The 25,659-nt window shown below is 42.2% G+C and overlaps 1 pseudogene; it reads right to left on the bottom strand.

The window, feature by feature from the left end:
• Positions 1 to 24,701, bottom strand: LOC115370004 (proline-rich receptor-like protein kinase PERK10; annotated as a pseudogene).
• Positions 24,702 to 25,659: the final 958 nt, after the last annotated feature.

The raw sequence follows: 25,659 nt of genomic DNA, 5'->3' as shown, positions 1-25,659 counted from the left end.
CACACACACACACACCTCATCCACTTAGTCAAGTTTTTTTCCAGGGGTATCATCATGCCCCTTGTGAGCTGAAAATAGGAGACAATAAGAGGAGACAAACCAGCTGATAGATGTGTCACTGCAGAGAGAAACCTGAAGACATTCAGAACAGCAGGATTCAACTTCCAGCCTGACCACTGAGAGGAAATTACATTTAAGTTTTCATTTGAAATAATTTATCAAATTTATCAATGATACTGATCCTCCAGACGTGACACAGCAATAACCAATGGAACTCCTTCCATTGGGGTGTGTCATGATTTCACAAGCAGGCACATGGCTTAATGACTGTTTCTTCCTTTCAGTTTTCACTGTCACATTTTTAGAAAAATCACACTCACGAGTTTTGTTTTTGTTTGATAATTCTTCGTCCGGCTTTTCTTTATTTATCATTTCCTGTCTGTCAAGGACTTTGGAACTGCTTTCAAATGCATTATAAAACTTTATTATGTTCACTATATTATCGTTGTTGTTGTTGTTGTTGTTGTTGTTGTTGTGTCCTGAGCTTGGAAAGCAAGGAAACTAATGAGATTAGTAGTTCAGAAATTCAGCAGTAGCCATATCAAGTTGAACTTTTTCCATCTTCCAAACACAAAGAAACAAATGGTTGTTCCAACAGGTGTGCAAGCCACAGGCAGAACCAGCCTGGGAAGATGTGGTGACTCTCCGGCTGCCAAGGTGCCCTGCAGCAAGGCAGCAGCTATATATGTGTGTGTCAACACTGATGACATGTAGCTGCACTGCCACAGTTTGGAGTTTAGTTGCATGATTAGTATTTATATTCTCCTCTCATCTCTCTCATCAGGTTAGTGAAAGTCTCTCACCCAGTCAGGTGTTCCTGGGCACTCAGGAAGAAACGGAGTCTGTTCTCACATCAGCTCATCTTCATGACTGTGTGTGTGTACTTCTGTGAGGGGATGACTCAACTTCAGCATCTCTGCACCATAAATTGGCAATATAATTCACTTTTTAACATTTCTCTTAATTTAACTACCAAACTTTAGTTTTAACTACACTGTCTTAAATGTCCTTCAACCACACTGGAGCCCAATGCCTCTGCATCCAGTGAATGGCTGCATCTCAAAAGGTACACACGTTTGTGTGTGTAAGGCCATGATCAGATAGGAGGCTTTTTTCCTGCTCAGTAGTGAGCATGAACAGAGCACAAAAAGGTGTCAGGGCATGAGGAGCACAAGATACTGAGTGCTGTCAGGTGTGTCATCAAACCCAACAGCCAGATGGCGCCGTTTCAAAAAGTCTTCCCATACACAGCAGCTTTGAAAAACGTGGCCTCTTTAAAAAACGCCTCTTGAGAAGACACATGGGGGTACACGAGGGAAAAAAACCATATCATACATCTGCAACCAAAAAGTGTCCTATAAGTTCACGGCTTGAAATTGCTTCTCACCTCTGTGCCTTTGTCTACTCTCAAAACCAGGAAAGTGACTCTGTCCATTGGCCACAGCGGCTGTAAATGTCAAATTATCAGTCTCATTTACAATGTATCCTGTCTCATCAGTAATTTCAGGACCCCACATGATGGTCATCACCTGCAGACGCTGGTGAGTCTGCAATAACCAATTCCCCTGTGCTCGGCATGCAGCTGCATCCCGTCCCATGTGCAACATCTCCGTTAAAAATCTACCAGCTGTTTGAGCTCGGTGGGGTCAGAAGTGGGAGGCCTGTGTCACCACGTGGCTACTGCTGGACTTCTCACGCAGCATGGTAAGGGCGGTGTTGGAGAAATCGCGCAGCACATCCACCGTCTCCCGCTGCAGCATCAAAGACTCCTGCACAAACTCCTGCTGACTTTCTACCAGCAGCTGCACCGACTGGGCCAGCGTCTCCAGCGACTGGGATACCGAGGCCAGCAGCACACGGCTTGCCTGCTGCTGCTGCAGGCTCTGAGACGCAAGGTGGGCGACATGGTCCTGGGCACGGCCAGAGGACGCGCCCGCTGGGAGGGGATCAGAGGAGCCAGGGCCTGAGGCAGAGGGGCGATTCAGTGGGAGGAGCAAAGAGGAAGAACTGGAGGAAGAAGAGTGGAGGGTGCGGTTATGAGAGATGGAGGAAGATGATGGGAAGCCAGGGAGAGGGGGAGGAGGAGGTGGAGGAGGAGTGATGAAGGAAGATGAGGAATCAGAGGCTGGGGCCAGAGCAATCAAGGAGGATGTTGCAGCGGAAGAGAAGGGAGGAACGGGAGGAACGGGAGGAAGAAGAGGTGGAGGAGGAAGAGGGATGGAAGACGACGAGGGCTCTGGATGTGGAGGATTAGGTGTGGAGGGAGGGGGGGGAGGGGAGGGGGGAGGTGGGGCGTGGTGGAGCAAGCGAGGAAGAGGAGGAAGAAGGGGGAGCGATGAGGGAAGAGGGAGAGCCGTTGGTGTTGGTGATGGTGTTGCAGGGTGACTGCGGAGCATTGACGGAGGATGAGGCAGCATCCGAGTCTGCAGTTGAGGGGAAAACAGAGGAGGAAGAAGATGGGCCAGAAGCAGGGCGGGGGAGCGTTTGGCTGTGAGTGGGGTGGTGGTTGGTGTTGCTATTGTTTCGGGAGTAGGTGTGGACGGGCTTGTTCCGCAGCAGGGCATCGTCAGGGAGCGGGTCCAGAGGAACAGAGGAGGAAGGCGGGGGGAGTGAGGGCCGGTAGGAAAACATATCATCATCGTCGTCGAAATCCATGGTCCGATCTGATAAAGGACACACGAAATATGTCCGTTTTACAGATTTATTTAAAGATGCTTCTAGCTGAAAGATATTTCTAGAGATACTTTTGAATATCACTGTGGAGAGGAATCTTCTCTTCTTTAAAAAAAAAACTTCTCTACATGAAAAACGTCTAGCCTTGCACTTCTTTGTCCTCAAAGTAAAGCAACAGGTTAAAAAAGGTGATACTTTAGATTTTGATTCACATTTCAAACTTCACATTAGCCATAATACTGGATTTGCTTCTTCACGGCATGTAAGTCATTGCTAAAATGAAGGCCTTTATCTCTCAGACAGAAAAAAACACTCCATGGTTTTGTAACCTGTAAGATTACAGAGACATAATTTTCTCTGGACTTCATAAAACAATAAACAGTCACCATTAACATATTTAAACTGCAGCAGCACAATTTTAACTAATCCTCTACAAATTAAATCTGCTTTGAATTTTGTTTGCCTTTCATTAACAGTCCTTCTGGGATCAAAAGGATATTTCAAGAATTTTGTTCAAAAATGAGATTTCGACCATTTGGGGAAAAAAACTTCTACAAAATGTCTGATAACACATCGCTGCAACATCCGGCGGTTCATCTTAAACAAAATGTATGAGACTGAAGGCTTGATGAACCTTTCCAGACTGAAGCTTCTATTGCTGATCTTGTTAAAGAAATTCTGGATGAAAATACAAGCTGCAGCAACACTGGAATATCCGTGGTTACAATGAACGCATCTTAAAAGTTACTATGGCTTTTATACAAAAGCTGCCAAAGCATGTGCATTAAGTTTTCTCCTGAATAAAGAACATAAAAAACAGATGGTAACTACAAAATGACAGGTTAGTAACCAACAATCTACAGCAATCTAGACATCATGGGGATTTTCAGCATTGCTTGGCGTAAACCGCCTGATGTTTAAAACTAGATTCTTACCTCCATCTTCAGCCATGTCAAACTCAAAGTCAGGAGAGGAGTGGAAAGGATCACCTGGAAAACAGCAACATCACATCAACATGTAACCAGGTTTATCAAATGCGTGTACTTATACAATATATTAGTAAACACAAGTATTTATTTTTGAACACCACACAATAAAGCTGCATTGATTTCTGACCACTAGATGGCACTGAGAGCTAAAACTCTATAAACAGTCAGTCCTGTTCCTGGGTTCACAGTCGATTGCCTGTATAAAACTGAAAGTTAAATTGTGTTTTTGGGACGGAAAAGATGCACGACACTCTCACAAGACTCTTTTTGGATTACTTTGATTATTTTGTCTCGGAGCTGCAATTTGAAAATGCGGTGAAACTGCAGACTTGCAGCTACAAGCTGGCACTGTTTTGAATCAACTTTTTCTGTGGCTACAGTGCTGACTACAGCGCTGACTGCAGCCACAGAGGCACTTGTGACAATGATCTGAAATTTGTATACGGAATCTGCAGAAAGTGACATTTCAGACACTTTGAATGAAGCTAAAGTGGCAATAATATAGATATTCATGGGATCACAGTGGGCAATTGTCTCAACCTTTACTGTACATAGATGATATGTCACTGCTGCTAATTCAACCAGAAAAGTCTATACCCACCTTACAAAAACTGTATTGAGGAATTCACATTATTATCTGGATATCGTGTTAACTGGGATAAATCAGAGGCAAAGCCCATATCGGGTTATTGCTCATCCACCTTGTTTCATCAGTGGAAGCTTTGCTGGTCCTCGAAAGGTATCAGATACCTGGGCATTCAAATAACTCCCAATTAAAAAGATATTGTAAGAGAAAATATCAATCCACTTCTTCCGAAAATGAAATCTGATTTCAGTAGGTGGACCAAAATCCATCTTTTGCTTTGGGGGGAAAATACACTCTGTTAAAATGATGACTGTACCTGTGATTTATTACATATTATCCCACCATCCTCTGAATATTCCTGACTCCTGCTTCATAGCTTTTGACAGTCTTATTTTAGATTTTCTTTGGGGCAACTCACAACACCGTTTAGGAATAAAGAAATATAAAGAAGGGGGGATTCTCTCTGCCCAATTTCAAATGGTACTATTACGCTATCAATATAAAGTATATAAGAACATGGCTACCACATAGTGGGGCAAGAGGCAAACTAAGCTTGTTCCAGATCGAAAGTTAAGTTAGTGGTGGGCTATCTCCCTGGTCGAAGCTATTTGGCACAGAGTTGCTACAACAGAAAGATCATCGCGTTATCACTCACACTATTACAGGAACAATTATGTGACTCCTTGCTTAAGGTCAGGAAACACTGGACGAGTGACCCGATTTGAGCCCCGATTTGACGAGTCACCATGGCATTTTTGAAACATATAATTATGCATTACCAATAAAATAATTTAGTCTCACTAAATGTAAATGGTTTAAATAACCCAAAAGGAGCAACATGATAGCTAAAATGAAAAGACCCGACATTTTCGGGTTGGGTCGGGCCTAAAATTTACGTGAATTGGGCGGGTCGGGTCGGGTCGGACTTCGGGTTCTGTGGGGGATTTTTTTTAAAATTAAAAAATAGAATTATGTGTTGTGTTATTGATTATGACGTTTCATTTTTATGTGACTGGTGGAGAGAGTGAGAGACTGGATTGGATTTGGAGGCTAAACTTTCAGTGACAGACAGACAACCAGCTGTGTGAGCGCAGCGCAAACAAGTGAGAGAGAGTTGCAGCAGTATCCCGCTGTGCTGGCAGACTCTGCAGAGTCATAAATCAGACAGTGACAGAGTGGCCAATTTCTCCACCAATTTAGCCATTCAGAGTGATATTTAGTTTGTAGTTTGCCAGTATTTATTTTGTTTACAAGACTGCACTGCTGCTGGCCTATATATTTTTAATAAAGTGTTGGATTATTATGGAGTTAAAGTATCGTTTGCTGTGTGATATCTGATACATTGCTTAATATTCAATCAATAATAATGACTTAGGAAGAACAAAGATTCAAACAAAGCCTTTATAGTATTTATTTATTCCCAATACTGTCCGACTGAAGACGTGCAGAGTTCTGCTGGCCCTGGAGGACAAGAGGTGAGTCGGAAACTCAGAATGATGTTATGTAGGCTCAGGGGTTAGAATAAAATCTCTAATTTATACAGCGCTTTTCTGAGTACCCAAAGACACTTTACAACAGAGAAGTAGAGAACGGAGAAATTAATAGCCTACTTTTATGTTTTATGAACAACTGAACATTTGAAGCTGCCTTTTGCCAACTATTATGTCCGTTCTCTCACTGCTACTAGAATTTGAGCCACCGGCGCTGCTAAATAATGGCGAATTTGGCGATTTTTTTTCTTTTTTCAGGCTTTATCGGGCTGTCAGGCCTAAAGTTCGGCTAATTGGTCGGGTAGGGTAGGGCCTCGGGCTGGCCCAGTCGGGCCTGGTTCGGGTCAGGTCTTAATTTTCGGCCCGATGAGAACTCTACCTTCTACAGGAAAATATTTAGTTTGATTGCATCAGAATCACATGGGATTCTAGTGGCTTGTGGGGATTACAACTTTTTGCTTCGTTCCTCAGACACAACAAATAGGCAGAAATAGAAGAACCCGATAAGTAAAGGTATAAATAGAATGCTAGCAGATTTGGGACTGATGGATGCATGGCATGCCATGCATGGAACTACCCCAGGGTACACTTTTTATTCTGCTCGTCATGCAGTTTATTCAAGATTAGATTATTTTTTTATGTTCAAAAGAGAACTGCACAGATTAAAAGAATGCAGTATGGGCCAGAGGGACCTCTCAGACCATTCAGGAGTTTAACACTGCATTTAGACGGTAGTCTGCGAAAAACACTGTGGAGGCTAAACACTGGCATGTTGAATGATCCTGCCTTTAGAGATACAATATAGTCAGATCTAAGCAATTATTTACAGGATAATGACAAGGGAGACGTAAACCCCTGTATATTGCCTGGAGATTGAGAAAACAACAAGCTGAAAACACTATTCATAGAATAAGAGACCCAATAACGTAATAGTTTGAATAGTATACAAAAAGTTTTCGAAACATATTATAGAACCCTATACACACACCAAGACCAGGCAAATAGACTCACAGTTGTTGAGTCATTTTTTTAGGATTTCCTTTACTTAGTTCTACATAGATTTGGTGTTATACGACAGGAGGTGCGATTAAGGGGGATAATGATAGGAAGAGAGGAGTACAAAATAGGTCTATATGTGGAAGATGTGCTTGTCACAATCAAGGATGTAGGATCAGGTCTCCCTCTGCTGATGGAAATGTTGAAAACATATGGAACTTATTCAGGGTTTGTTCTTAATGTACATAAAACACAGGTCCTGACATTTAACTACAGTCGTACACAGGAATTCATTGCAACCTATAACTTTAACTGGTATTCATCTTTATTTAAAATATTTAGGGGTAAACATACCTAATAAAGCTGCAACGATTACACGGGGAAATCGAGTAATTTGATTACAGGATTCGAGGATTCATTTTCGCTTATTTTGTTCAAGTAATCACTTGCGTTCCGCTCCGGGGATTGTGTTCTACACAGACTGTAAACAGTGACGCACACGACGCAGAGTCAAAAAGTTGGTGCTATGGCAGAGAGCGAAGAGACTGCCCACAAAAGGCAGAAAATGTCCAAAGTTTGGGATCACTTCAAACTTAAAAAAAAAAAAAAAAAACACAAGAATATCGTGCAATGCGTGTACTGCAAAGTTGAACTGGCCTACCACAACAGCATTCCGTCGATGCTTCAGGATCTGAACAGAAAGCATCCATTTGTGAACAAGACCAGCTCATCCGAAGCCAGCACAAACCCGTCTTCCACTCAACATTAGCCTAACATAAATGTTTGCCGATTTAACGTGATTGCTAACTGAGAATCACAGCAGCGCTAGTTAGAATGTATGCATTTGTGGTAGTCTAATAACGCAAGTCTCGATGACAAAAGGTACAGGCTAGTCCAAATGTTGTGGGAAAAGAAAGCAGTGCAGGAGAATAGCCAAGACACAAACCCACACACACCAACACACATACACACACCTTAACTCAAACATCAAAATGGCCCCAGTAAATTTTAAATGCTGCACATGAACACATCTTCTAGGCTATTGCTTAAAGCAGATATGTAATTAGTTGGATTTTAAGTGAGCAGGGCTAGATGGCAGTATGACCTTGTGCGTTATGTTCATTTCTTTTCGTTCTGTCTGTTTTCCCAGTACATCTTGGCAGCGGATGGACAGCTTTGTCCGGACTGCACCGCACTGCACTGTTGAAGAAGCTGCAGCGCTGACTGAGAGCATTTTAAACATGCTAATAACAGATATGCGCCCACTCTCCATGGTGGAAGACAAAGGCTTTCAAAACATGATTTCTATTTTCAATCCTAAATATAACCTACCATCTACAACGCACTTCACTAGCTTGATGGAGACAAAATATACAATTTTTTGGGCATTTATTTATTAATAAAAACGCATAATATGGTTTTTAACTATATTATATCAACTCACAGGTGTGTTTGATAAGTAATTTACATTTTTAAAATAATAATAATAATTTAACATGTTATATTATTGGAGTAAATCCCCCCTGTAAAGGCTGTAAAGTCTACTCCGCCTCCAGAGGACCGGCCACTGTCAGTATCCACAGTGGATGTGAGGAAAGTCCTGCTGAAAGTGAATATGAGTAAAGCTGCTGGGCCTGACAACATCCCTGGCCGTGTCCTAAAAACATGTGCCAACCAGCTAGTAGATGTCATTACTGACATTTTCAACATATCACTGTCACAGGAGACTGTTCCCACCTGCTTCAAGACAGCCACCATCATCCCTGTGCCTAAAAAGTCTGCAGTGTCTAATCTAAATGACTACCGCCCTGTGGCACTCACCCCCATCCTGATGAAGTGCTTTGAGAAACTGGTTCTCCAGCACATAAAGAACAGCATCCCTGCCAGTCTGGACCCTCAGCAGTTTGCATTCAGAACCAACAGATCCACAGAGGATGCCATCTCCACTGCTCTCCACTCAGTCTTCACTCACCTTGAGAAAAGCAGCACCTACACCAGAATGCTGTTTGTTGATTTCAGCTCAGCTTTCACCACAATCTCCCCCATGAAGCTGATTGGAAAACTGAACACTCTGGGCATCAGTACCACTCTCTGCAACTGGATACTGGACTTCCTCACAAACAGACCCCAGTCAGTTCGGATTGGCAGTCTCTCCTCCTCCACTCTAGTGCTCAACACCGGAGCGCCCCAGGGCTGTGTGCTCAGCCCCCTCCTGTTCACGCTGTACACCCATGACTGCAACCCCCGACATGGAGAGAACTCTATTGTGAAGTTTGCGGATGACACCACCATCATCGGCCGGATTTCCAACAATGATGAGTTTTCATATCGGGAGGAAATCAACCATCTTGCAGAATGGTGCACAGAAAACAACCTACTGCTCAACGTCAGCAAAACCAAAGAGCTGATAGTTGATTTTAGAAAAAAGGAGGCAAAGACACACAACCCTGTCTACATCAATGGAGCTGAGGTGGAGCAAGTGAGCAGTTTTAAGTTCCTGGGAATCAACATCATATGGAACCTGTCATGGACTTCACATATCTCTGCACTGGTTAAAAAAAAGCTCAGAAACAGCTGTATTTCTTAAGGAAACTTAAGAAAGCAAAATTCCCACGCCAAGTTCTTGTCAACTTCTACAAAGGAGCGACTGAAAGCATCCTGACAATGGAAACATCACAAACTGGCATGGGATGTGCACGGCCCAGGACAGGAAGACTCTGCAACGAGTGATTAAATCTGCCAAAAACATCATTGGCACCCATCTACCAAGCATCAGTGATATTGGGGAGGTGAGGTGCCTGTGCAGAGCCAAAAGGATCCTAAAAGACAACACCCACCCCAGCCACAGCCTGTTCACCCTGCTGCCATCAGGCAAAAGATACAGAAGTATTCGCTGCCGTACCACCAGACTACAGAGCAGCTTCTTCCCTCAGGCTGTGAGACTACTAAATGCACCATCTGCACTCCTCCATGTTTAAAAATTGTATTTTTTATACAATCAATTAATCAATCAAGAGGGAACCACACTTTAATTTCATTATACAACCTGTTGTATGATGACCAATAAACTTCCTTGTATCCTTGTGTGTGTGAATGAACGCATGGAAAACACAGTCATCCTCCACTAATTCCCTGACCTGGAGAGACTTCTGTTGGAAAAAAAAAAAAAAACAGATCCACTTCTTAATTATTCCTAAACAGAAATCCAAACAAACCGGTACACAGCTATGCTATGAGCGAATGTGGTGGGACTATGGTTGATCATGCACATTTTTTCTGGTCTTGCCCAGCCATTCAATCCTTCTGGAAGGAAGTTGCAATTATTATTTCAAAGACTCTTGGTTTTGACATTGATGCAACTTTTATATTCCTTTATTTGGGTCATATACACGCTGACATGGACACAGATGACTCTTATCTCCTTAAGATCTTGCTGGCAGGTAGTAAGAAGGTCACTACAAAAAACTGGCCTCAGAAAAACTATCCTGTTGCTGACCTGTTTGTTAGCACTGTTAAAAAGCTGCATCTTCTTTTCCTTAAGACTCCAAAAAGAATTGGGAGAAAAAAGGTGGAGGAAATGGTTAGCATATTTGAACAGTGTAACAGATCTCGCATAATTGATGTATGTTTCTATTTTCTTACTGTACCTTCACTATCTTGAAGACATTTTGTTGTTTTTTATACTGACTGTCCCATGACCATCTCTGACCTTTGACCTCTTTTTTTGTCTGTGTGTGTGAGATTGTGTCTTTCTTTTGTTTTTTTTTGAAGAAATTGAAAATTCATGAATAAAGAGTAAACAAAAAAAAAAAAAAAGAAGAAGAAGTTCATACTTTGTCATAATGGGCAATAGGTTTATCCAACTGAAAATAATACACAGGTGGCATCGGACACTACAACAACTTAAAGGGTTTAAATGGAACCTTTTACCAGTAGTCTCTTGCGGGAAATGTGAAGGAAATGGTGCCTATATACTACATATTTTGGACATGTCCAACACTTAAGGACTCGGGGAAAAATATTCAAGAGATTGTTTTGAGGTCCTGCACAAAAAATTCCAAATTTCCACAAAACTGTCTATCTTGGGCTCAACCACCAAGCTCCAGGACTCTGACTTCTCCTCCTTCAAAAAGAGATGGATTATTTTGGCTCTTACAAAGGCTAAATGGATATTACCGAGACACTGGAGAAAGAAACACCCACCTCACTACGAATAATGGACTACAACAATCGCTCAGTTGGGTGTTTATGAGAGAGTAACCTGCTCTCTGCGAAATAAACTTGACCAATACATGATTACGTGGGGCCCTTTCACCAACTGGTTATCTGTAACCCAGTGGTCAACTTAGTGTATTAAATGGATGTGTTTGTTTATTCTTAGATGAAATGTCAGTGTGGTGGTGGTCTGTTGTGGGTGGGTGTCTGTGTGCGTGTGTGTATTTTTTTTACCCTGACCCCCTTTTGTGAGTGGAGGTTTTCAGTTTTGATTAAAGTGAACTGATTCATGTCTGTCCTGTTTCTGTTTTAACATTGCAATAAAATGTTCATTACAAAACAAATAATGCAATTAACTGGGCTGTTGTCCTCTTAACCCTAACCCTAACCCTAACCCTAACACTTCATCTACTAACACAACATTTACATGGTGGACAACTGTATGCAGAAAATACTTTTTTTACAGTAAAATTGACCATTTGCATAATAAGTAAATACATTTATAACCAGACTGGATGTTAATCAAACCACCTGGATACTGGATATCAGATTGGTGCATCCACCAGTGGTGTCTGGAAATATTTTGATACCAATATCCAAACATTTAAAACAGTCTACAAGCCACTTTGGCAGATAACCAGCCACCATTATCTTCTATGTTTCTAACAATCTAGCTGGCTTTTGAAATAGCTCAAATGGTGACAAATGACTAACTTGATGGAAAAAAACTACATTCCTGTGTCTTGGCTGCAGCTCTGCTTACCGCTGAGGTCTTTCTCAGGCGAGGAGAGAGGAGAGAGGTCAAAGGAGGCTCCCCCTGGCAGAGGCAGCGAGCTGGTGTCTGTCATGTTGAGGTAGGAGAAGGCGGTGGGGGGTGGGACTTTACGTCGACATTTTGCCATCTCTTCATCATCCTCGCCAAAGTCGAGATCACTGTCGATGTCTGGGGACCAAAGATAAAACCATGAAAACCTTTCCTCTTTTCCCTTTCCATGTTCTTGCTCTACCTCTTCTATTTTAGCATTGTTTTCAAAATAAAATCCTGTAACTGCTAACATCTGTCTCGCTTCTGCGCCACTCTCAAACACAGTCTTTTACCTATCTAATCAATGAAGTTATATGTCTTAGAAGACGTTTCACCCCTTATACAAGTGGCTTCATCAGTTCATTCACTAGACTAGACTGGTTAGTCTGGTTAGTCAGTGTATCATGTGAAAATAAATGTCTAAAACAATTCCAGGTTTTTCATGCATCTGGTTATTTCGAGGAGTCTTTTCCTTTAATACCAATGAGAAAGACAAAACAAAAAGAGAAAAAAAACCAAATGGGACGAAAACACTGCAGGGATTAAAGCAAAAGAAATATTTTGACTGAAATTTTTTTTCAGGCCAGTTCATATTCCCCTGCAATGCGCTGCACCGCGCTTTAAGAATGGCCCCTTTTCTGCCGTGCGATCGCTTCCCAATGCATCTCCATTTGTTTTTCACAGTTTGATCTATTTTTGAAATGTCAGAGCCTTCCTTCACTATCAATGCGTCCATGTTGGCATGTGGAAATTTACGGGAATCTTCTTCGTGTTAAAGATAAATGACCAATCGCAAAAGTCGGCGACAGCAGCTGTAGTAACCATCTCCCGACGAATATTTAATTCTCTGTGCAGTAACACTGCACCTTCATCCACGGGATCGTTGTGGAAAGGACATGCCATGTTTGTGAAAAAGTCGCCACCTAACTACTAATGGACTTCTAATAAATGCCTACTGACTGTTTTTTTTTTTAAAATTATTATTATTATTTTTTTAATAACAGACGGCAGAACTAATATGCCACGCCAAAACTCGCCTGCTGACTGAATGAATGAGGAAGTTAAATACCGTCCTTGCGTTCCAAATCACATACTTATACTTTTTACTTTTAGTATGTACTGCAGCTGCCCTTACAAAGTATGTAGTTTAGTATGAAATATGCATGCATATGCATACTATAGGGACACACTACATACATCGTCCCTGAAGTCCACCCCTCTTGCTCACTTCCGCCGCCATCTGTAGCGCCACATTTGAATGTTGTTGTCAAAATGCCGGTGCTGTTTCATACTGCACTGTCATCTGTCATATTTCTGATCTTCTGTCTTCCTGTCGCTGCTGCTGTCACTGAACGAGTTTTGTGCTTTATGTGTGTCTTGTTGTCGTCCGTATGTGGGTGTGGCTTGTACACGCAACTCAGTCAGTCCGACGTAACGTCCGCTGCGCATAGGATTGTGGGTCAGAATGGCCAGAGCAGCATGATGAAATCCATACTGCGAAATCTGACCAGATGTAGTAGAACATCCTGGTACTCTTGGCATACTGCATCTGACATACTATGTATTGGGACATATTAAATCTTTTTTTCTCCTACTAAATAGTATGGTAGTATGAGTATTGGAACGCAGGGCGTGTGTGGCTGAAAGAGGGCGGACACATGAGAAAAACCTGGTCCTGACCAGGTTAGTTTCATGGAGTCTGTTACTGCGGTAACTGACCGAAAGCTTAAGTTACCTCCCTCTGTGAAACAGGCTAGAGTTACCCCTCTTTCTCTGCTTTGAGTTACCTCCCTTTGTGAAACGGAAAACTCAGAGTTTCCCTCATTTCAGGGTTAACAGACTCAGAGTTTTCACTAAACCTGCTTTGTGAAACGGAGCTCTGATTCTTCCCTGAGGGGCAGGGGTGAACCCGCCCTCCTCTGTTTCTGATTGGCTAATACCAAGGCTCTGGCTGGCTTTATTGGTTTACAGCGTCAGTTTAATGCCTAACATCATTTCATTGGATAGTCAAAACTGTACCACAACAAAATGCACGTGCAACTTTTTTTTTTTTTTTTTTGGTCTTTTTTTTCCCCCTCTTTTTCCAACTAACGGAAATCTGTCTAGAGACAGAGAACTTTAATCCCTGCACTCTGACAAAATTCAATTTCAGTGCAGTGTGGCCATCTAACCAGTAGTGGGCAGACAACAATTACAACTCAAGCTACTTCAGTGGTTCCCAAACCAGTCCTCAAGGCCCCCGTTCTGCAGGTTTTTGTTCCGTTGTTCTAATCTTGCACACCTGACCCAATTAAGGCCCATGCACTTTCATGCATGTCCTGTTCAGGTAGATCTGTTTCAGCCAATCAGCATGAAGCCCTTAAATGGATCAGGTGTGAAAGAGTAGAGCTGAAACAGGCCCTGCGTTCCAATACCCGTACTACCATACTATTTAGTATGCAAGAAAAAGAATTAGTATGTCCGAATACATAGTATGTCAGATGCAGTATGCCAAGAGTACCAGGATGTTCTACTACATCCGGTCAGATTTCAGCATGTTTCTATGGCCATTCTGACCAACAATCCTTTGCGCAGCGGAAGTTACGTGGCACTGACTGAGCTGCGTGTACAACCCACACCCACATATAAACACGGAATACAACATGACACAAATAACGCACTCACCTCGGTCAGTGACAGCAGACGTACACAACAAGCACGTGCATGTCTCTGGCGAGCTCTGGGAGAGGCAATTTGCTGCATCTCCGAAGTATGAAATAGCACCGGTATTTTGACAGCAAAATTCAAATGTGGCGCTACAGACGGCGGCAGAAGTGAGCAAGAGGGTCGGAGTTCAGGGATGATGTATGTAGTGTGTCCCAATAGGATGCATACACATGCATATTGCATACTACACTACATACTTTGTAAGGGCAGCTGCAGTACATGCTAAAAGTAAAAAGTAGAAGTATGCGATTTGGAACGCAGCCCCAAACTGCAGGTCAGGGGGTCCTTGAGGACTGGGTTGGGAACCACTGAACTACTTCTTTCAGATCCTGGGGAAAATGGTAGTGTGTTGACTAAAAATATCTGATTAAGCCTACTTACATTCAAGGCCTCAAAAGTCCTGGAAAAAATGTTAAACTCAGTCTTTATTTCAGATCTAAAGGTCTTACAAATGGTGTCACTAAAACTGCGAAATCATTTTCGCATTCATTCCATAGGCAAAGTCAGTTTCACATTTCTCTGTACTTTGCAGTCAAATCGAACAATTCCATTTTTTCCTTGTTGAAGCTTGCAGAAACACTGCACTTGGTGCCGCTAAATGCCAGCGTATGACATCATGTGTCCATGGATCCATGTTACACCCCACCTCTGTTTACCTGTTCCAGGACTCATCAGTAGTATCTTATGCACCATCCTTTCCACAGGGCCCAGATTCTTCTTCCTCAGGTTGCTCCCATTGGGGCCCCTCAGGGCTGCCATGCGCCGCTTTCCGTCACACTTGAGGTCTGCCCACTTCTTCATGATCTGACGCACCTGATAGAAAAAAGAAAAACATTTCCAGCAGAGGAGACGTAACCTTCGCATTTAACCTCTTACTGCTACTGATAACCCTGCTGCCACTCATTCTCCTGGAAGGAAAGTACTATTTTGTCCATAAGCCATGGTGGCTAAGAAATGTTTAACAATAAACACCATTTTCATTATTTTATGAGTCATTTTAAAATGATCTATATACCTGCAGTGGGGAGTTGACCTCATGGTATGAGGATTATCTATGAATAAAACATGGCCCAATGGTTAATTCACCTTCTCAGTTGTGGTGGAAGTACACTATATTACCAAAAGTATTCGCTCACCTGCCTTTACTCATACTATGAACTGAAGTGCCATCCCATTCCTAACCCGTAGAGTTCAATATGATGTCGGTCCACCTTTTGCAGCTATTACAGCTTCAACTCTTCTGGGAAGACTGTCCACAAGGTTGAGGAGAGTGTTTATAGGAATTTTTGACCATTCTTCCAAAAGCGCATTGGTGAGGTCACACACTGATGTTGGTCGAGAAGGCCTGGCTCTCAGTCTCCGCTCTAATTCATCCCAAAGGTGTTCTATCGGGTTCAGGTCAGGACTCTGTGCAGGCCAGTCAAGTTCATCCACACCAGACTCTGTCATCCATGTCTTTATGGACCTTGCTTTGTGCACTGGTGCACAGTCATGTTGGAAGAGGAAGGGGCCCGCTCCAAACTGTTCCCACAAGGTTGGGAGCATGGAATTGTCCAAAATGTTTTGGTATCCTGAAGCATTCAAAGTTCCTTTCACTGGAACTAAGGGGCCAAGCCCAGCTCCTGAAAACAACCCCACACCATAATTCCTCCTCCACCAAATTTCACAGTCGGCACAATGCAGTCTGAAATGTACCGTTCTCCTGGCAACCTCCAAACCCAGACTCGTCCATCAGATTGCCAGATGGAAAAGCGTGATTCATCACTCCAGAGAACGCGTCTCCACTGCTCTAGAGGCCAGTGGCGGCGTGCTTTACACCATTGCATCCGACGCTTTGCATTGCACTTGGTGATGTGTGGCTTGGCTGCAGCTGCTCGGCCATGGAAACCCATTCCATGAAGCTCTCTGCGTACTGTACTTGGGCTAATCTGAAGGTCACATGAAGTTTGTAGCTCTGTAGCAATTGACTGTGCAGAAAGTCGGCGACCTCTTTGCACTATGCGCTTCAGCATCCGCTGACCCCTCTCCGTCACTTTACGTGGCCTACCACTTCGTGGCTGAGTTGCTGTTGTTCCCAAACGCTTCCATTTTGTTATAATAGAGCTGACAGTTGACTGTGGAATATTTAGGAGCGAGGAAATTTCACGACTGGATTTGTTGCACAGGTGGCATCCTATGACAGTTCCACGCTGGAATTCACTGAGCTCCTGAGAGCGGCCCATTCTTTCACAAATGTCTTGTTTCACAGTCTGCATGCCTGAGTGCTTGATTTTATACACCTGTGGCCAGGCCAAGTGATTAGGACACCTGATTCTGATCATTTGAATGGGTGAGCGAATACTTTTGGTAATATAGTGTATGTTAGCTGAAGTAAAACATAACTCATGTGATGTGAATTGTGATGAGAAACAGAACACCAGTAATAAATTTCCTTTTTCACAGTAATTGATTCATTTATCTAATTATCTCATTTATTTGTCTCATTTCAGTGTGACCTGTACTGTTTGCAACCTGTGTGCAGATCAGCAACATTTTGTTTTGATAATTTCTGTTGATAATTTCTTTTAACATGGGGGAAAAAAGGTCTATGTCTTCTTACAGCACTTAGTGGGAAAATAAACCTCAGACTGCACTGATTGACAAAATGTGGCCTGTAATGTCCGATATTGATTTCAATAAAACTGAAAGTGAGTAAACGAACACTTGCTCAGATTCTACTGCTCTGGGGCCTCATTTATACAACTTTGCGTAGGATCCATACTAAAAGTGTACGTATGCCCAAAAGCCAAAAATAGCATACGCATAAAAAAACCCAGACTTATAAAACCATGCGTACGCACACCTGCAAGCAATTTCCCTTTATAAATCACAGACCACCTGAAAGTTTGCGGACAAGATTGCGTCTCATCCTCCGCCCACTACACGCCCACATTCAACCATAAATGGCCAATGCAAAGCACCTTATGAATATTGATGCGTATGTAAATGATCCAGCTGACCAATGGTGTGTTACAGTTAATCATGGCAACCTGGGAGAGAAAGGCGGAAAAAAACGGAATTTTACAGATCAGCCCTGCGTTCCAATACTCATACTATCATACTATTTAGTAGGGAAAAAAAGACTTAGTGTGTCCCAATACATAGTATGTCAGATGCAGTATGCCAAGAGTATCAGGATGTTCTACTATATCCGGTCAGATTTCGCAGTATGGATTTCAGCATGCTGCTCTGGCCATTCTGACCCACAATCCTTTGTGCAGCGGACGTTACGTCGCACTGACTGAGTTGCATGTACAGGCCACGCCCACATACGGACGACAACAAAACACACATATCACACAAAACTCGCTCAGTGACAGCAGAAGCGACACGAAGACAGAAGATAATAAATATGACAGAGGACAGCGCAGTATGAAACAGCAGTGGCATTTTGACAACAACATTCAAATGTGGCGCTACGGACGGTGGTGGAAGTGAGCGAGAGGGGTGGACTTCAGGGACGATGTATGTAGTGTGTCCCAATAGTATGCATATGCATGCATATTACATACTAAACTACATACTTTGTAAGGGCAGCTGCAGTACCTACTAAAAGTAAAAAGTATAAGTATGCGATTTGGAACGCAGGGACAGAAATCGAGGTGCCACTGTCACCTGCAGCCTGCAGGTGACAGTGGCTACTGGCAGGCTGGAGGCTGCAGGTTATAGCAGAGTGCATCAGTACGTCAGGCTTGATTGGTTGGAATTTCTACAATAAGTTTGTTTTTTGTTTTTTTTAAATTGACTTCCCAAGACGCCAGCAATTATGCACAGCGCCTGCCTGCAGTCTGTTCCCTACACAGCTGTGTGTCAGGATGAAGGAGTCATGTTTTGAGCCAGGCCATCGTGCCACTAAATTTGTCAGGTGCATGCTGGGGTCACATATGAGTTGTACATTAATGGAATGTGCATGTTTTCTATTAACACACACATTCATTGTCACATGGAGCCCTTATAGCAATATATGAGTGCAGTTAATTGCGCCGATCAAATTTGGAAAACCGGACACTGCTGCAAATTGCCTTTTATTGTTGGCCTGTCCTCCCACAGTGAAGGGAAATCTGATGTATCGACTCGACTGGTCACATTAACAATGCCATCCAAGACGGCAGGCATTAGTGTGCTCAGAGCCGGCTGCGATATCCCACACCTATGGATAATGTCACAGAATTATATTATTCCCAAAAGTGGCTTCAGGCAGAGAGTTGAACATTTTATTGTTGATAATATTAAACACATACCTGTCGGCCAATTTGCGCTGGTAAGAGCCGGTTGCCAGAAACCCCAGGGTTTTAACACCTGTAACTGAACAGGGACAGCGTGGTTCCACCGGGTCGGCCTCTCTAATAATGGACCCAGTTCAGCACACAGATCCAAAAGCATTGCTCTAGGGAATCTAAATCATTATGGGCCAGGAAATCTTCATGGTCTCTGAAAACTTGTTCCCTCCTGATCCTCCCATTTGCACAATGTTCCAGCAGTGCCAATGCATCCATCGCGCAACATTACGCATGAGTGTCACCACGGTATTTATATGTTTACAGCAATTAGACTGCTTGCCTCAAAACTTGTCACAATTTACATTTCAATCTGTGATATCCACCACCCTGGCATGATTTGAAGACGGAAGTGTGACAGGGGAACGCACTGTGCTGCAATTCTTTAAGGTCATTTGTGTAATTTGTCAACCAGTGATAATAATTTCATCAGTTACACTCATTACTATATATATATGTATATATGTATATATGTGTGTGTGTGTGTGTGTGTATATATATATATATATATATATATATATTTTTTTTTTTTTTTTTTTTTTTTTTTTAAATGCATGTTCCTTATGCAATAGTTATGGCTCAGTGGCGCGAGCACAAATATCACTGCTGTTTGGAATGTTTGTGATGAAGTGGATTTACAATTAACGTTTGATATGGAGTGTAAATAAATGTGTGAGACGAATCATGATGCAGTTTGGATTCAATTGGAGTCTCCAAGATGTGCGTAGGCTTACGGATGGTTCAGAATTTACGTGGAGGACTGCACATTTTTCCGTCAAGTTTTTTTTTTTTTTTAAATCACAACCTTTGCGTGGAAAGCGGCGTACGGCAATTTCAGGCCCTGTTTTGTGCGTATGCAATGTTTATAAATGAGGCCCCTGATCATTTTGATTTCAGTAAAACTGCAGAAACTGTCAGTTGCTGCTATACTGATAAAAAGCAAAGACCTAGGCCGTATGTGGAGAAAACTACTGTTTCCTGGGATGGAATAAAGTCATATATAACTGTATGTGACGGTACGTTGGGTAATAATTGTCATTTGAAAAAAAAGTTTGAAAAACAGAATGTAGCCAAAACATACTGACCACAGCTTCTACTATAAAAATAAAAATAATGATCATGTGAACAAACCTCTCTGCGATTCTCTCCCAGGTCGTTGATCTGCTCTGTGATTTCAGCCCAGGTCTGTTTCTTGGTCTCAGCTGACACACCATGGTTAAACTTCTCTGTAGACACGCAGGGACAGACAGAGAAAAAGAACAAAACAGGAAGATGATCATTATAAGGATCACTGAGGTGAAGGACTCTCGCTCCAAACCAAAGAACGTAAAAATGCAGCTATTTATTTGACATGGCCATAGGGAAACTCAGCAGTTCTTGTCATAATTTCAACATTTCTGAACCAACAGATACTGTTGTTACTCTAAAATTTAAATGCGCATCACTGTCTCCCCCTACTGGTTGACATCTGCATCCAGTGTGCAGTGCCAGACACCACTCATCTGCAACCAGCCTGCTCCAACCGTCCAGCGATAAAAGTAGCTCTGCTCATCATCATCATCATCCTTACAGTTCATCTTTATCCACATGCCTCTCTGTGCTTTATTGCTTGTTCTGCCAACTCTAGTAACAATGGAGCTACAAACTCTTTGGTGGCACAGTTTACATCAGTGTGTGCGAGGTGATGCCAAGCCAGCTTTCAGGGAGTCTTATATACAGATGGAGGGCATCTTTGGCCAGTCAGGTGTTGCTTTGTTCAGAGCTACTGGTGACATTTTCTGCATGAAACCCAGCTCACACTATGATCCCAGATGACTGAAACACTGACATTACTATCACACCTTTCTATTTCACATGCAAGGCTAGTAAGTTTTTCAAATGAGTCTGTATTGTGTTGAAAAAGTTAATTTTGCATAAGTTTATTTACATGCCAACAACACAGCATTAAATGCAAATTAATGGCTTGCAATAGCATGAAGAACAATTACATATAATACATTCTGAATGTAATTTCCCTTAAAATTGTCTGTTCCTCACTGGTTGCAACATCAGTTTTGGCCAGCAGATGTCATAGTTGGAAATTATACTCAACTTTGATTTTGGTTTCAATGCAAATAAAGACACAAATGACAAACTTTAAGCCTTTTTTTTCTGTTCTTTCTTGTGGCCCACAGCAGCTGCAAAGTACTGTGGGAAATCGGTCCATTCCTGTTGATGTGTAAATGAAAAACGTGCCACACAAAGAGACAGTAGTCACTGTGTTGCTACCAGCTGCTGCTGCTGCTGCTACATCCCATAGTGACGTGTTTAACACGTAGAATGATATCAAGTCCAGTTAGATACGTTAGTTTATAGCCAGACTTTGTCCTCCATTTCCAATATGATGTTCAATCATATTGGAGTGTATTCAATATATTTTTTGTACATGAATCCTTCATTTAGGACTGATCTACCTCAGAGTTCCCCCTGCCTTTAAGGTCTGCTAAAAATTTCATTAGTTTGGGTTTCGAGAGAGTGATATTAGTTTCCTGTGAAAGTCTAAACTCAGGTTCTCAAACCCCACATAACTACTGGTCTTCTCCCCTACCAGTTGCATTCACTAGGTGTAAAACACTTCAAAGTAGAGCTGTACCTATATGATCCTGAGTTAGCGGATTACAGAATTGTAGCAACATTTTACTGTTTGTTCAACTATTTAACTAATAAATTTAACTATAAGCAATGATTTTACACCTGTAGAACTTTCAATAGTGCAAATACCCCGGTGTGTATAGGTATACCATTACATATTCTCAATTTCTTATGTCCATATTGTCATAATATTACTGTAGGGATTATGCACACTTTTTCTTTCTCTTTTTCTTTCACAAATTACGAATGCATATTTTTTTTATATTTCTTATTATCCTTTTCTATTTCCTGTAATTTCATTTATGCTTACATACAGTACAGGCCAAAAGTTTGGACATACCTTCTCATTCAATGCGTTTTATTATTTTCATGACTATTTACATTGTAGATTCTAACTGAAGGAATCAAAACTATGAATGAACACATGTGGAGTTATGTACTTAAAAAAAGGGTAAAATAACTGAAAACATGTTTTATATTCTAGTTTCTTCAAAATAGCCACCCTTTGCTCTGATTACTGCTTTGCACACTCTTGGCATTCTCTCGATGAGCTTCAAGAGGTAGTCACCTGAAATGGTTTTCACTTCACAGGTGTGTCTTATCAGGGTTAATTAGTGGAATTTCTTGCTTTATCAATGGGGTTGGGACCATCAGTTGTGTTGTGCAGAAGTCAGGTTACTACACAGCCGACAGCCCTATTGGACAACTGTTAAAATTCATATTATGGCAAGAACCAATCAGCTAACTAAAGAAAAACGAGTGGCCATCATTACTTTAAGAAATTTGTGTCCAAACTTTTGGCCTGTACTGTACATATTTTGCTCTTGAGAATCTGGGCAACTGCCACTGACCCAATTCCCCCTTTGGGATCAATAAAGTATTTCTGCACCAACTGCAGCGGCCGATTGTCATGAATAAAATAAACTGCACACATGTAGAGGGAATTAGGACTTTTGGCAAACTCATGTCCTGTCTCTAGTCATGCTACAAACAAGATCCCAATGTTATATACCCAATTAAGCCTGGTGATGTGCCAATAGAGAAAAGGTCAAAGGGTCACCAAACATGAGACATTCACATAAAGGAGTGCAGTGTGATTCATCAGAGCTGAAATCTGTTCTTCTAAACCCACCTGGTCCTAATAAGGGTCTTTGGGAGCTGGTGCCTATCCCCGCTTGCATTGGGAATAAGGCAGGGAAACAACCTGGACAGGTCAGTCCATCATAGAGTGAACACACAAACACATTCACCCCTGTGGCCAATTTAGAGCCAGTCAAGTCACCTGACCTGCAAGTGTTTGGACTGTGGGAGGAACCAAGGTGAACACCGGGAGAACATGTAAAGGTTGAAATCTGAACCCAGCGGCTTCAGAACCACACACCTGCTACAAAGCACAACAGGTCAGATCAGGCAATGCTCAATCTCTCCTTTTGTTTGCTGTTGCATGTTGGACTGCATGTCATATTGCATCAAGTTGACTGTGAATTGGATGCATTATTTGAGAGAGTTGTTATTATAGCTGTATCTTTGTTTAAAGGTGAATGAGTTTTGTGATTTTGTTAAGATTTAATACGATGACCCTTAATTTCTGATTAATATTTTGATTTGTCTTTAAGCCCTTCAATCATCTGTAATAGTCAACTAATAAAGTGGAAAAGTAGAAATCCTTCAGAAAGACAATAAACTGCAGAATATCTCCCCTCTGGTCCTCATACTTTAACTGGTGTGCCAATGCAGAAGCTCTCTGAATATCTCTGCTACCACAATCAATTTTCTACAGGAACACACACACACACACACACACACACACACACACACACCGCCATCCTACTCACTGAGGATGATGTATCTGTTCCTCTTCACCTCTTCCAGGAGCAGTTTGATCTCTGTGAAGGAGAACCTGGGTTTGGACCTGGACCCTCCTCTTCCTCCCACCTTGTACTCTTCATCATCTTCCTCACGCCACACGCCTGACATGATGATTTCTGCTCTTCCTCCTGTCTCTTCCAGCCCACTATGGTCCAGTTGGGTGCAGAGTTTGGATCCACAGCCCTACAGGACTGCCTGGGCCAGATCCCCCACCCAGTCCAGTCCAGTTCAGCCTGGACTAAAAACACCTGTGTGACTGCAGGAGGCCAACAAAAGTGTGATGACAAAATCAAGAACTTAAATTATTTAACTCAAAAACAGAAAGTGAAGGAAAGGAGTCAAAACAACAGAGAGGTTAAGATAAACAATGGGTCCACCATGGTCTCTTACATTGCGGTCTTAATCAAGTTATTTTCAAAATAAAGGTTGCAGAATGAGAGCTAAGTTATGTGTTAATGCTCATAGAGAAGATACAAGAGATTGAAGATTTTAATTCCTGCACTACAATGCCAAATTTCACTATTTAATTACGTGCGGCTGAATAAACTTGTTAAATTTAGTGAAACTTCAATGACCCCAGCAGGAAATTGGGCCGCAGCAGCAGCAGTTCCTATAGGCATGGATACAGACTAAAACATTTTTAAAACAAAGAATAAGCATGCTGCAATATTATGTGCCTAATTGTAAGACAACAAAAGCATAATTTTGGGGTCTTCCTTGGTTGGCACTGGCAAACCTATAATTTAAATCAATATTACGTCAACGTCGACAACGTGACCCGGCCGAACCAATCAGCTGCGAGCTCACCACGTCTTTGTAGAGCTCAGCGATTCCTGCCCCCAGCTGCCGAAGAGCCGAGGGAGCAACCCACATATTCCGCCATCTCGGTTAGCATGATGGGCTGGTCGGCACGCCGTAAAAACATTGGTGTTATCTCTCTGGATGCGGATTTAATTCTGTGAACCAGCGGATGCCGAACCGAGGATGTACAGCGGGTGTCGAAGCCCCGGTGCTGCGTCTCTGTGACCCGCTCGGTTACGCAGAATACCGCCGTTGCTACGTGATTATCGGCGGCCGAAATAGAGGACGAAATGTCGGCTAGCTCCACCGCTGTATTCCTCGTTTCGTGCTGTTGCGGGAGTAAGACGCGTTTGTTCGCTACAGACAACGTGCACGCAATTCGTAAAACGAACTTACTCACGATGTGTGGTGTGAAAAGCAGAATATGGAGGAAATAACTACCAGTGTAAATGACGTTTTTTTTTTCTTTCTCCCCTCCTTCCTCCGTGGTTATCCCGAAACTTCGGAGAGACGAGAAGAACGAAACTGCGCAGGCGCCGCAGCGCGACATATTTTTTTTTTCCTCCCTAGAACGCGCAACATTTTCCAGAAACCAGCCTGCGGCGCGCCCCCAATTGTCCTAGTTACCAACCATGTGCACCAACCCAGTCCCACGCAAAAGAGTCAAACACCAAAAAAATAACGAATTATGCAAATTTAACTCGTATTTTTGGCATTTCATAAGAAAAAGTGATTACCTCCTCCAGCACGCCTACAGTCCCAACACATTCATACACCCAGTCATGACAACATTAATTAGTTAAAGGCCGCACCTTAACATTTCATGCAGTTTTATTATAAAAAAAAAAAAAAATTTCTCATGCAGTGTTTTGTATTCATAACAATAAAACAACAAAATGCACACTAATAAATGCATCTGGTTTCCAAACCTGCTATTTATGTAACAGGCATGGCGGCCTATATTTAGGTCAGCAAAAGGTCATCAGTTTCAGTGTATTATGACGTATACTATGAATAGTGCAACTCCAAATATGCAATATTATATGATCCATTTAGCTGAGGAAAATGGCCTTATCAGTCACATCATAATAGCAGTATGAATGTAAGAACCACTCTGGCAGCTAGAGGGGAAAATTGTACTGAAAAAAATGTAATTTAGCATAAAAGATACACAAAATGCAAAATAAAGTGCATCTTAATTCATCAGCATCATTTTAGGCAATGCGGGCAAATAAAAAACTGACTTATTCTTTTCTGACTTGATTGGGGAAAACAACTAGAAGTCATTTATTTCACCTCCATTTTATATCAACATGGAGAGAAAGAAGAAGAGGGAAGATGGAGAGAAAAGAGGGGGTAGGAAGAGACGCAGGTTTCACATTTGTCCGCTTGGTGTCACCACAGTTCTTCCTCTCAGCACAAATACGTGTTTCTTCCCATTGTGCAATACCCAGGTTTGCCTGTGAAGGGCGCCATCACTCAACTGTTCCAACCACTATTATGGAACATTTCAGAATTAAAG

Source organism: Myripristis murdjan, chromosome 13 (assembly GCF_902150065.1).
Source record: "Myripristis murdjan chromosome 13, fMyrMur1.1, whole genome shotgun sequence".
In the NCBI taxonomy this organism is placed as follows: Eukaryota; Metazoa; Chordata; class Actinopteri; order Holocentriformes; family Holocentridae; genus Myripristis; species Myripristis murdjan.
Note: the sequence above shows the minus strand (reverse complement) of the source record. Positions and strands in the feature narration are given on the sequence as shown.